Source organism: Lissotriton helveticus, chromosome 8 (genome assembly GCF_964261635.1).
Source record: "Lissotriton helveticus chromosome 8, aLisHel1.1, whole genome shotgun sequence".
Classification (NCBI taxonomy): Eukaryota; Metazoa; Chordata; class Amphibia; order Caudata; family Salamandridae; genus Lissotriton; species Lissotriton helveticus.
Genome location: NC_136069.1, coordinates 89,856,403 through 89,869,595, shown reverse-complemented (window position 1 = coordinate 89,869,595; position 13,193 = coordinate 89,856,403). Strand labels below are relative to the sequence as shown.

Sequence of the window (13,193 nt, the reverse complement as noted above, 5' to 3'; positions counted from 1 at the left end):
CGATTCACAACGAAGACTAAGGAAAGTGAGTGATCTTCTTTGGAAGTCACCACGGCTGACACCTTTTTAGGTTAAGATTTTGCTAAGTAGGGATGTCACTTAGTTTAGTGTAGGGACAGTCTAATCTGGATTTTCTTCCTTTCTGTAAATGACTCACAAGTTACAGCTTGTGTCTATTCTTGCAACACTGTTGATTTTTGAATTGGCTTCGGTGATATTCTTTTGCCGACTAAGAGCATTTAGAAAATTTATGTTTGTATTGATCCCAGTATATCTTTTGAACCTTATTTTGAGATGTTTGTATCTCCAGTTAACTTTGGCTTTGTAATAAACTTTTAAAACTTTTCCATAGTAAGTGGTTCTTTAGAGTGGTGTAAGTCCTTAACTGTTTGACCTAGTAGTGGATTGCCTTTTACTCTAAGACAGGTACCAACGGTTCAGTCGACCTGAGTTGGGATCTAGATCAAATGCAATTGATTAGAAATCCAGCCGTAACTGTTGGTAGCAGAGTGAGGATGGTTACCTTCTTGAGGAGGGTGATCTAGACTAGGTTAGATTATCCCAAGGCCCCTAGAGATCGAGAGATGAGCAGCGGAAGAATCGCCTGCCGAAGAAGGTGCTGACGGTGCGAGAGAAAAGCAGCAGGGTCGGATGAGAGTGAGTATAACAAGGGTCATGCGTGGACAGATTGCGGTGTTTTGTGTCGTATCTGTATTGTAATGTCATGCGGAGTTGAGTGCCTGTAGTGTGATTGAGAGAAGGTTGTGAGCGCGCGCAACCTGGTACTGGTAAACTGGTGAACCGGTGAACTAGTGAAAATCTTAAGTTCGGAGAAGAGCTTAAGTGGTTTGGGTGTATCGAACATCCAGAGTAGTTGTCGACCAGAGTAAAGGGGGTCATGAGGTACCATTGATCGCCCGCAGGACCGAGATAGGGGGAATGCAAGAGTGAGTGTGTGGGTAACGGACGCAGGTCGAAAGTTACCGTGTGTAAGTAACCTATCAGCAAAGGCGATTGTCTGGACGTACACGGAAAGACATTTCGTCAGTTAAGGTGACAATTACAGATTAGACTGTGGGCGTACAGTCAAGGAAAGTGATCGCTTGGTCGGAAGTAGTCATTTTTCAGAGTATGAATGGGACGCATGCATGACCGGGAGACGAGCTGAGAAAGGAGGGGAACTGCTGCGAAGGGGGACGAGTGACGTCAGCGAGAGCCGCGCTGGGATAGGCCGGTTGGTGTGAAGCCGCGCTAGACGAGTGACGTCAGCGAGAGCCGCGCTGTGATAGGCCGGTTAGTGAGGAGCCGCGCTGTGATAGGCCGGTTGGTGTGACGTCAGCGAGAGCCGCTCTGTGATAGGCCGGTTAGTGAGAACCGCGCTGAGATTGGTGGATTGTCATCAGGAAGTAAACGAACGCGGAGAAAATAAGAAATTTTGTAGACTTTGAACATGAAGTGTTTTAAATGTTTGAGAGGGATTTTTAAGAGAAAAAGAAGAGAATCTGATTACGGGGAAGAGGTACCGCCAGAGGGTACACCAGCTCACTATATGGCAACTAATGTTGGGTTGCATACTATACTGTGGCTTGGTGCTTGGAGTAAGATTACGGAAGGGAATGAGGAACTGATTTTTCCGAAATACGGAACGTTTAGACTAGAAGTGTTGCATCAGCTGAAAGCAGTTATGTCCTCATTGAGACCTTTGCCTAGACCAACACAGTTTGAGGCCCTTAATGCATGGATTAGGGCGGCGCACGACAGGAATCAGAACAGGCGCCAAGAAAGGGTGAGGCGATCAGTAAGGGCAGTGCAAGATGCCAAATGGGATGCGGAAGCCAAGAGATGGAGGGTACAGGCGATTGAAGTGGATAAGTTGTACACAGTGAGAGAGGTTACGGGAGAAAAGAGACCCATAGAAGAGGATGACGAGAGCGAGTCGGAGGATAACCTAATAAATAGATTGTTGATAGATAGACCACCTCCGGACGATAGGGGGATAGAAGGTACTGAACTCCCAAGGGAAGATAGGGTTGATATAGAAGGGAATAGGCCACTCCCTATAACGGATTGGGTACCTACCAAAGGTGAGGAGACACCTCAACATAGTCCTGTACAGAGAGTAGTCGGAAAGGTTGTGGTACAGAAGATGCCAGCAACAGAGAGGGTTGAGTCTTATGGATTGCCAGATGCTCTTCAAGTACCCGTTACCATAGGTCCTATAGTGTCGGTTTATCACCCAGAGAAAGGGAAAGAGGAAGAACAGGTACGGCTAAGCAGAGAAAGAGCTGAGATGGAAAGAAGGAATAACACGACAAATGCCTGGAAGCAATTGCCAGGACCGATGACGTGGAGCACCCCATTGGATTTAGCAGTGGGTCCCGCAACAGAGCAGGGGGTCAGAGAGGACCGATGGACCTGAGGGGACCACGGCCGAAATCCTATAAAGAGTTGAGGGCTGACTTGAGGGAATGGGATAGGTTCACAGAAACACCGAGCAACAGGTCAAGAGCAGAAGCTGAATGGGGAAGTCGAGGCAACGAGATAGTATCTCACTGCGGGGCTAGCGAAAGCAGTCAGGAGTGTGATGGTAAAAGTCAAGAGAGTAGAGGAGTTATACGTCATATTGACGGTAGAAATGAACAGGAGCGAAAAGGTGGAAGTACGGAGTGTAGAGAGATGTCTCGTCTCATTCAAAATGAGGGAGACCGAAGGACACAAGAATACAGGGATAGGTTTAAGTGCACTCTCCACGCACCTGATGATAATGTACAGCACTGGAATCGAGGGAACATGGGGAACCGCGAAGGATCTTGCCATGCATCGAGTGATCAGAGATCACAGCCAAATTGCGAAAGCATGGGGAATCATGGAATGTCTTACCATGCACCTAGAGAAACCAGGCAGGATGGGAAATGTGGGACTGGATGGAATTGAATGGGACCTGGAGAGATGGGAGCATGGGAGGACTCCCCATAACACGCCTGAGCCCAGACATAGGACTCAGAGCTGTGATGGGAGAGATGTAAATGGACTCCCTAGAGATAGCATACTGAAAGCTGTGATAAAAGCCAAAAGACTCGATGTGACCAGCTTAAAAAATGACCTGGATGAGATAATAGATGGTACGTTGTCTTTAGAAAGGATTGACATGTATGAACAAAATGAGCTGCTGTTTATAGCAAAGGATATTACCCGAAAGGCAAGAGCAACTCATGAGAAACTGTCTGAACTGGCAGACAAGTATATGGTAGATTTGTCCAGAACAAAGACATTGCAGAGTAACCATAGGCTGCAATATTCAGATCAGGACTTAGACGAGAAGAGGAGAACTGGATTAAAAACACTCATAAGGGAACTGATAACAGGAAATAAGAACATGGAGAGATCTGGACAAATGGGAAGAGAGGTGGTCCAAAAAGGGAACTGTTAGGCGGAGCGCGAATGTGATGTCTCCGGAGGGAAGGCTAATGCAGATGGAGGCATTCCCTTTGCGAGAAATATCGAATGGGAATTATGTACATGTGCCTTGGAGTAGGGGAGATTTGGCTGCATTTACCAACTCGTTTCCGAAGTTAAGGGAAAATCCTGTAGAGTGGTACAAGCAGGTAGAGAGGTTTGTCAAGATTTCAAAAGTATTGTGGATTGATTTGAACACCTTATTTGACATTGTGGTCCCAGGAGACTTGTGGATAGCATGCAAGGTTAGTGTCGAATGGCCAACTGTAGAACCAGAAAGGGATGCTCGTACTAATGGACCGTCAGAAAGTGTAATGTTAAAGTATGAAAGGGTGATGACATGGCTGAGGGAGAAAGTACCACCACAAGATATAGATTGGGTAAAAATAGACCGAACGAGACAGGAACCCAAGGAGACAGTTCACAAGTTTTATGAGCGATTGCTTAAAACGTTCAAACAATACAGTGGACTAGATGTAATGGATTCCAAGGATATAGGACAGTTTGTATCGAAGTTTGTTTTGGGGTTGAGACCTGATATTTGTCTGATGATTCAGCAACATTTAATTTGTTGGCAAAACAAACCATTAGATGAAATTTTGAGATATGCAAGGTATTGCAGTGATGAAATAGATTCCAAAGCAAAAAAACTAAAGGAAAAACTGATGGTGGTGCAGATGCAGTCAGCTGGGAAGGGTGGACAGCAGCAACAGGGAACAGGGACAATGGGACGGAAATCAAACAGTCAGAATAAGGACAACGAGGAAAACCCGAGACCTAGAATAGACATTGCTACATTGAAGAAAACAACAAAGTGTCACCAGTGTCACCGGGTGGGACATTGGAAACGCGAGTGTCCCTATAACCCTGAAAACGGAGAACTGGAAGTATGGGAGGAGGAAGTTCAAGAAGTTCCAGTTCAAGGGGTGACAGTGTCAAGGAGTAAGGTGGCCAAAGGGGGGACTTCGGCTCCACGAGCTCAGTTCCCGCAGCCACCAAAGATTTCGACAGGCGGAAAGGCCTATAGACAAATGCCTCTTTTTATAGATGAAGAAGAGTGTTACTATGTTGATCCATTGACGGGACAACGTGTAAGTAGAGAGGAGGACTGTACCCTCGGGGCAGTTCTAGAGGTGGATCAAAGAGGACCGTTTGTCGAGGCTGAAGTGGCAGGGTGTCCTACAACATTCTTAGTAGATACTGGAGCTACTCGATCAACTTTGAGATCGGCAGTGGTTCCAGATCTACCAATGTCAGGGGAAACAATTCAAGTGGTAGGAGTCGCAAATAGGAGAATGACTAGTCCTTTGACGGAACCAGTGCCAGTGAAAATAGGAAATTACACAGATGAACATCAGTTTGTAATATGTGATTCTAGTCCTGTGTGTCTGTTAGGAAGGGACTTATTGTGCAAACTGAACTGCACAATATACTGCACACCTCAGGGAGTGGAGGTACAGACTACAGACGATGATGCTACCTTTAAGGTTGCAAATTCGAGAGTATGCGTAGAACTGTATCCTACCCTGACTGTGGAGGAGCTTCCTTGGGACTTAAGAGATACCGTGTCATCAGAGGTATGGGATTTTACTGGAGAAGAGATAGGATTGATCAAAGGAGTAGAACCAGTGAAGATCATGGTAAAACCAAATGTTGAATATCCAAGAACGCCCCAATACAAATTGACCCCAGAGACGATTGCAGGAATAAAACCCGTGATCGACTCTATGATTCTACAGGGAATACGGAAGGAAATCGTGGGTAGTCCATGCAACTCCCCGATTATGGGTTTGAAAAAACCTAGTGGGAAATTTAGAATAGTACAAGATCTTCGAAGGATTAATAACATAGTTGTTTCATGTTGTCCAGTGGGACCGAATCCATCAGTGATACTGTTTCAGATACCATTCCAAGCTGAGTGGTTTACAGTGATAGATCTTTGTCAGGCTTTCTTTTCAATCCCACTGCATGAAGAAAGCCAATTTCTTTTTGCGTTCAAAATAGAGAGTCGCGTCTTAACATGGTGTCGTATCCCACAAGGGTTTACAGATAGCCCATCAATTTTCAACCAGCTGTTGAAGAAAAATCTTGAAAGTCTAGTACTGCCACAGAACTCGGTTCTGGTCCAGTACATAGACGACCTACTTGTTGCATCAGAAACGGAAGAAGCTTGTAGGACAGATACCATCGCCTTACTGAACCATTTAGCTGAAAATGGGCATAAGGTATCTCCGAGCAAATTGCAGTACTGTCTGACAGAGGTACAGTACTTGGGTCACCGGATAGAAAAAGGAAAGCGCAAGGTGTCGCCAGATAGGATAGAGGCGATAATGAAGATGAACTCGCCTACGACACAGAGAGAAGTCAGGATGTTCCTAGGAATGGTTGGTTATTGCCGACAGTGGATAGCTAACTTTTCCCTGAAAGCAAAACCCTTACAAAAACTGATGCACAAGGAGGTGAGTGATCCGGTACCATGGGACAAGGATTGTTTGATGTCGTTCCTACAGCTGAGAGAGGACTTGTGCCGTGCTCCAGCTTTGGGGATGCCTGATTACGAAAAACCATTTTCACTTTACTGCTGCGAGAGAGAGGGTTGTGTTTTGTCAGTTTTAGTACAAACTCATGGAAATGCCCGTAGACCAGTTGCATACTTTTCAGCTACTTTAGATCCGGTAGCCGCAGCGTTGCCCGGATGTCTCAAATCCGTTGCTGCAACAGGTGTCAGCATTGAAAAGTGTGAAAATATCGTTATGGGACATCAATTAGTGGTGTATATACCTCATTCTGTAGAACTGTTAATGACCAGGACCAAGACACAGCACTTGACCAGTAATAGGCTCACGCGCTATGAGCAAGTTATTCTTGCTGCGGAGAACGTGACCCTTAAGAGGTGCTCTGTTTTGAATCCTGCTACATTGATGCCACTTCCAAATGATATAGAAGGCGAAGAATGTGAAGATCACGATTGCCTTGATGTGACTGAACTATGTACCAAGCCCAGACCAGATATTGTGGATGAGCCGTTGACTGACCCTGATGAAATTTTCTTTGTTGATGGCTCATGTTTAAGAGACGATACTGGTCGGTTGAGAGCAGCTTATGCTGTTTGCACCATTACTGGAGTTGTGGAAGCCGCTTGCCTGGAAGGAGTACACTCCGCTCAGGTAGCCGAAATCATTGCATTGACACGTGCCTGTTTAGCAGGTAGCAAAATTAGAGTCACCATTTATACTGATAGCCAATATGGGTTCAGTGTAGTTCATGATTTTGGGCAATTGTGGTCTCAGAGAGGTTACATGACCTCCTCTGGTTCGCCTATTCGAAATGGGGACTTTGTGCGACTATTGTTAGAAGCATTACAAGGTCCAGCAGCAATTGCAATTGTTAAATGTGTAGCCCACACCAAAAATACAGATTTTGTGTCACAAGGTAATAGATATGCAGACGAAGTTGCCCGTTACTGTGCGGAGCACGGATATTCTTTCACGGAAGTGGAAGTAGGTGGGACTCAGGAAAAGACAGAGTTAAACATGATGCTAGAGACAGTTGACACTTGGGAGGATTTAAAAGACATGCAAGAGAATGCACCAGATTCTGAGAAAAAGGCATGGGAAACAGCAGGTTGTGTGAAAAGTGAAAGGGATTTGTGGGTTTCAGCAGATGGAAGGGCAGTATTACCTGAGGAATTAGTGAGTCCAATGGCACGACAGATACATGGTCCAGTACACTTAGGAAGAGATGCCATGCTGAGGTTATTTAGGCAGACTTGGTATTGTCCCAAGTTTAGGATTGCCGCGGAAGCAGTGTGTAAGAGATGTGTCACATGCCAGCAATTGAACGTAGGGAAAAGAACACCAGTCACAATGAGTCACATTGGGAGGTCTGGGGGGCCTTTCAACCGAATGCAATTAGATTTTATTGAGATGCCAAAGGTCAACCGCCTCAGGTATGTTCTGGTGGTTGTATGTATATTTTCCAGATGGGTCGAAGCATACCCTACACGCAGGTGCGATACACTCACAGTAGCAAAGTTGTTGCTTAGAGAGTTGATTCCGCGCTTCGGGGTGCCGGCCTCCCTGGAATCGGACAGAGGAACACATTTTAACAGCGAAGTTGTGAAGATGCTTTGCTCTGCATTGAACATTGATCAGAAGTTGCACTGTAGCTATCGACCAGAGGCTTCAGGTATCGTGGAGCAGATAAATGGGACTTTGAAATGCCGAATGGCCAAAGTATGTTCATCCACGTCCTTAAGCTGGCCTGATGCTTTGCCCTTGGTACTCATGAGTACGCGTAGCACACCAGACAGGAGGACAGGTCTCTCTCCACATGAGGTTTTAATGGGGAGGGCAATGAGACTTCCGTCTGTTCCAACTACAGCTTTGTTGAACATTACAGATGACCTGATCCTGGATTATTGCAAGGGACTGTCTGACGCCATTCATTCTGTGTCTCTTCAGGTGCAGGCTGCTGAAGTTCCATCTTCAAGAGATCTATGTCACGACTTGTGTCCAGGTGACTGGATCGTGGTGAAGAAGCACGTCCGGAAGAACTGCCTAGACGTGCGTTGGAAGGGGCCCTACCAGATAATCCTGACGACGAATACTGCTGTGAAGTGTGGAGGGCTACCAAACTGGATACACGCTTCCCATACTCGAAGAGTTCCAGCACCCTTGGAAGAAACAGCTCCTCTCACAGATGAAAATCCAGATGTGGACAGCGAACCACTAGAGGGGACCAGTCAAGCTGTGGGGGTGTCTGAAGAGGTTGGGAGTGCCACAGATCCAGAAGAAGAAGAAACACAGGGCGACAGTGAAACTGAAGTTGCCACAGAAGGAGAAAGTTGCTGTAAATACGGCTCAGACACAGATCAAGACAAGAGTGATCAAGAACCGAGTGTGAGGACAAGAAATAGGAGAACAAGGCGTGGAGAAGCTAGTTGGCCTGAAAGAAAGAAGAGGCCGAGCTTGAAGCCAACTCCAGAAAGAACTCTTGCTCCTATATCTGAAGACTCAGATCTGGACGAAGGTGCACAGAGACAGGAACAGGAAGGTCCGAGAAGATCGAGGAGGGTGCGAGTGCCCTGCAGAAGATACGCTACTCCTGAGTGGACCTACCTAGCTGCAGATGTCCAGTGCACGGAGATCCGGGAGGTTGAGGGAAGTGACATTGACCAGTGTTGACCCAATCATAACAGTCGAAATAGTGTTGTTGATACCAGGAGTGGAGGTCGAAGGGTTGCTAACACTCACTATTCCCAATCCTCCTTATCTGAGCGGGATAAGAGACATGGTTTTAAACAGAATCGAATTTCCGACTTTTTGTCCAAGAAGGCCAACACCTGAGGAGATCGTTCTTCGTTTGGAAATATTGGAGTATGTGATCAGAGCCGCTGGAAAACGTATAATTCCAGATTGCTAAAGACTTTGTAAATAAACAGATTGAGAGATAACCTAGCGCCAAGTGGAAGAAGAAGAAATTTAGGGACTCCCATTTAGTGGACGGAGAAGGGCTAGGGTTGTCTGTTGCTACAGAACTCAAAGACTGATCTTACAGAAGGGATTAGCAGCTTCCAGGTGTGGTTCAGAAAGGCTGAATAAGCAAAGAAAAGAGACTTTGTGTTGCTAAAGAAAATCAGAACTACACTGTCTTGAGATCATGGAGGCTGGCAACCCGAACCGCAGGACAAAATGTATAGTAGGCACACTTTTAGTGGGAGTGATTTTTCTTATAGTTTTAGTAGTTACTATATCATATGTAGTGGGACATGAAAATGAAGAGAAAGCAACAAAGGAAGCAAAAAGTGTATCGATACAGAAACCTACTACTGCTAGTCTAAGGGGGGACGATACAGAGAAAGATAAAGCTTTACTAGCAGCAGAGACTCGTAGGTTGCATGTGGACGAATCACAGGGAAATTTAAAATCAAATGCATATGCTAAATTGCTTTATGAATATATTGATGCTATGGAGGCAAAAGCTTGTTACGTTTGCATGCAATTGCCAGCTTCTGTAGACGAAGGTATTAGATATCATCATCTTCCATTGACTTATGGAATCACATGTAGTTTGTTGCTTAGTATATTTTATGAACGTGATGGTTTTGAATATTATTTTTCAAATTTTGATGCTGTTTTACCAGTAGTGCCAAACTACAAGCACTTGAACAAGTGGGATTATTATAAGAATGAAGATAGATTACAGAAATTTTTCATTCCTTGGAAAACATTGGATACTTCACATGCCCGAAGAAATAATTTGACTTGTAAAGTGTCAGAAATTGAAAAAAGGTTTATAGGGCAGGTGGATGATCGGTATAGGAGACAGAAGATTTTAAAGGCTTCAGGCCAATGGAAAACAGATTGGACCGAGGAAGAAAGGTCACACCAAAGAAAGGGTAGTAATGGTCCAATAGCTCTAGATCGAGAGAAGAAAGGGAAACTGTGTATACATAGGGGTAAAACCTATTACGAGAATGTGTTTGCGGGAGACGTAAATTGTGAACATGCTTTCCAATTAGAATATTATACCAAAGACTTCTTGAAGGAAATGCAGGTGATCCCAAATGTATATTTTGTTTGTGGAAGGAATGCATACGTGAAACTACCGGATAATTGGTATGGATCATGTTATTTGGCAATTGTCTTCCCCAAAATATACCATGCAAAGGATTTAGAAATCATAGAGGGAGGAACTCAAGCTAGAGGAAGAAGGGATGTAAACTATGAGGAGGTAGTTGGAGACGTTTTTGGTGCTGCGTTTCCTCTTTTAGGAATAGTACTGAATGACGTCAAGATTAGAAGATTGGCAACAGTTGTAGATAGGTTGTCCGACAGTACTGCTAGATCATTAATTCTGGTGGAGGGAGAGATGCAATCGATAAGGGCAATGGTTCTTCAGAACCGACTTGCTCTAGATGTTCTGTTAGCCAAAGAGGGAGGAGTTTGTAAGGCTTTGAAGGTTCAGGAATGTTGCACTTACATTCCAGACAATTCAAAACCTCTAGAAAAGTATATACGGAACATTACTGAAATTCATCATGAGATTGAGGATTTGACACAGATAAATGTGTGGGAAAAAGTAGGTCATGGAATGGGTAAAGTTGGAGGTTGGTTTGCCAACTTAGGAAAGAGTTTCAATTGGTACATACTGAAACCTATCATCATAATAGTGATTTGTATAATCATCTTGTGGGGATTGGTGCGGCTGTACCAATGGTATAGATCAAATAGGTTGCAGAGATCCATGAGAGAGCAGGAGAGGAGATTAGCTGCGATGCAGGATAATCAGTACAGGAGTCTGAGGGCTCTAGAGATGATGAAACGAGGGAGTACTTCAACAAGTTCCGTTTGATTTAGTTCAAACCTTAGGGATGGTGTTGTGATGGTGATGACTACTAAAAGTCATCAAAGGGGGGAACTGAGAGAGCGTAAATCGAGAAAAAAATAGAAGTGCACCATATTTACAAGCACGTTGCATCAGTTTAGTAAAGATTACATAAGAGTGTCGAATTATAGAAGTGAAAATATATAAGAGTGTTTAATCAAAATAGAATTCATATATCAGGGTGAAAAGCTAATGTAGAAGTGTGTAGAGATCTTAGAATAATGTTGAAATCTCATTTTATGTGGCTGTTGAAGGGGAGAATGTAATTCTGCTAAACGTAGAAATGTGTAGGCCACATGGCAGTTCACAGAGAATGAAAAGTGCTGTTACACTCTCACATGACGGGGATTTCTAATGTTGTTATAATTCAAAGTATTTTTGATCATAGAACTGAAATGTATGTTTTATAGAAGTGTTTCATATAACCATTGTGTGTAATAAGTTAGAATACTGTTTAGACTAAGAAATTTAAGGTTTACAGAGTGCACAGGCCCGTTTCATGTAATTCTAATAGGCCTGAATAGATGAGATCATTTCTTTTGTTCTGCATGTGCTAGTTAGAGGAAGGTCATGTTAAACATAAATTGCGGAGCCTGCTCGATGGTTTACGACTTAGAAGATACGGTGCAGGCCGGAATTTGGGGCCCTCTGTAGAAGTGTCTGTTTGCAGGTGCGAGGAGGTTCCAATCAAGAGAGTGATGAATAGACTTTTGTTCAGGGAGCCAGGCACAGGCCTGGAGGAGGCTTCAGGAATTTCCTGGGGGGTACCGTCCTGACGGAGAAGAGCCTGAGAAGCAAGGTCAACGCTAACGATGGGCCCAGAGGAGTTTCAGCATGGAAAATACCAGAACCAACACCAGGTGAGGGGCGTCTCTAAAGGGCGTTTCTATTGTAAATGTGATTTTGTATTAGGGACAGGACCCCTGGGTGGAGTTAAGGCAAATGATCTGAGGAACCTAAGAGAGCGGATGGGTAGGCAGATAGGTTAACTGCGAGATCGATTCACAACGAAGACTAAGGAAAGTGAGTGATCTTCTTTGGAAGTCACCACGGCTTACACCTTTTTAGGTTAAGATTTTGCTAAGTAGGGATGTCACTTAGTTTAGTGTAGGGACAGTCTAATCTGGATTTTCTTCCTTTCTGTAAATGACTCACAAGTTACAGCTTGTGTCTATTCTTGCAACACTGTTGATTTTTGAATTGGCTTTGGTGATATTCTTTTGCAGACTAAGAGCATTTAGAAAATTTATGTTTGTAGTGATCCCAGTATATCTTTTGAACCTTATTTTAAGATGTTTGTATCTCCAGTTAACTTTGGCTTTGTAATAAACTTTTAAAACTTTTCCATAGTAAGTGGTTCTTTAGAGTGGTGTAAGTCCTTAACTGTTTGACCTAGTAGTGGATTGCCTTTTACTCTAAGACAGGTACCAACGGTTCAGTTGACCTGAGTTGAGATCTAGATCAAATGCAATTGATTAGAAATCCAGCCGTAACATATGTATGAGTGTATGTGTATTTGTGAGCGAGTCTCGTGAAAGGGGAGTGGGTGTGTGAGTGTCTGCATGCGAATGCATGGGTGTAAGTGAGTGTGCATGCGTGTGCGCCCCGCTCCCCTCTCGGTTGTACTGAACGGCACTCGCTGCCTGCCTCTCTGCCTCAGCCCTCCCCCTGCTCCCGGGCTGCTGGGGAAGGCCAAAAGAGGGGGACCAGGAACCGGTACTGCTGCCCCTGGAGCAGCCCAGCAGCAGCTTGCAGCAGCTCGAGGCCATCCGGCAGAAGTAAACCCTCTGCTGGGGAGGGGGTGCGGGTCCCCTGTCCTGCCTTAGGGCAAAGGTTTTCTGTTTTTTTGGAACCAGGGTAAAGTGCAGCCAAATTTTCAGTTTCCGAATGGAAAGTTATGGGCCCTGCGTGTTGTCAACTTGATGGTGTTTTCTTTTTGAAGACAGATACAATAAAATAATAGAATAAATACCCCCCCCTAAAAGAAAAAAACAGAAGTGCCACTATTGAGAAGCAAAAAGCCTACAGCACCTGGTATTCGCAGGCGGTCTCCCATCCAAGTACTAACCAGGCCCGACCCTGCTTAGCTTACGAGATCGGGCACATTCAGGGTGGTATGGCCGTAGGCACGAGAGGCTGCCGGTTCAGGCCTCTTATGCAGACGCAGCCCAGCCCGCATGATGTCGTCACCAGGCTACTTTCAAGTACATTTGCACATTTCCATTTCACACCTGCCCTCCGTTTCAAACTTCCTGCACAGAGCAAAGCACAGCCCTCTCTCGCACTTGCTTATTTGAAACTTTGGCAGAGGCTGGGACCTCCCTTCTTAAGGGGCCGGCACTAACAGC

General features: G+C 44.8%; 1 pseudogene; it reads right to left on the bottom strand.

The window, feature by feature from the left end:
* Window positions 1–12,864: 12,864 nt before the first annotated feature.
* LOC144774434 (5S ribosomal RNA) lies at window positions 12,865–12,973 on the bottom strand (annotated as a pseudogene).
* Between the last annotated feature and the right edge of the window lie 220 nt (window positions 12,974–13,193).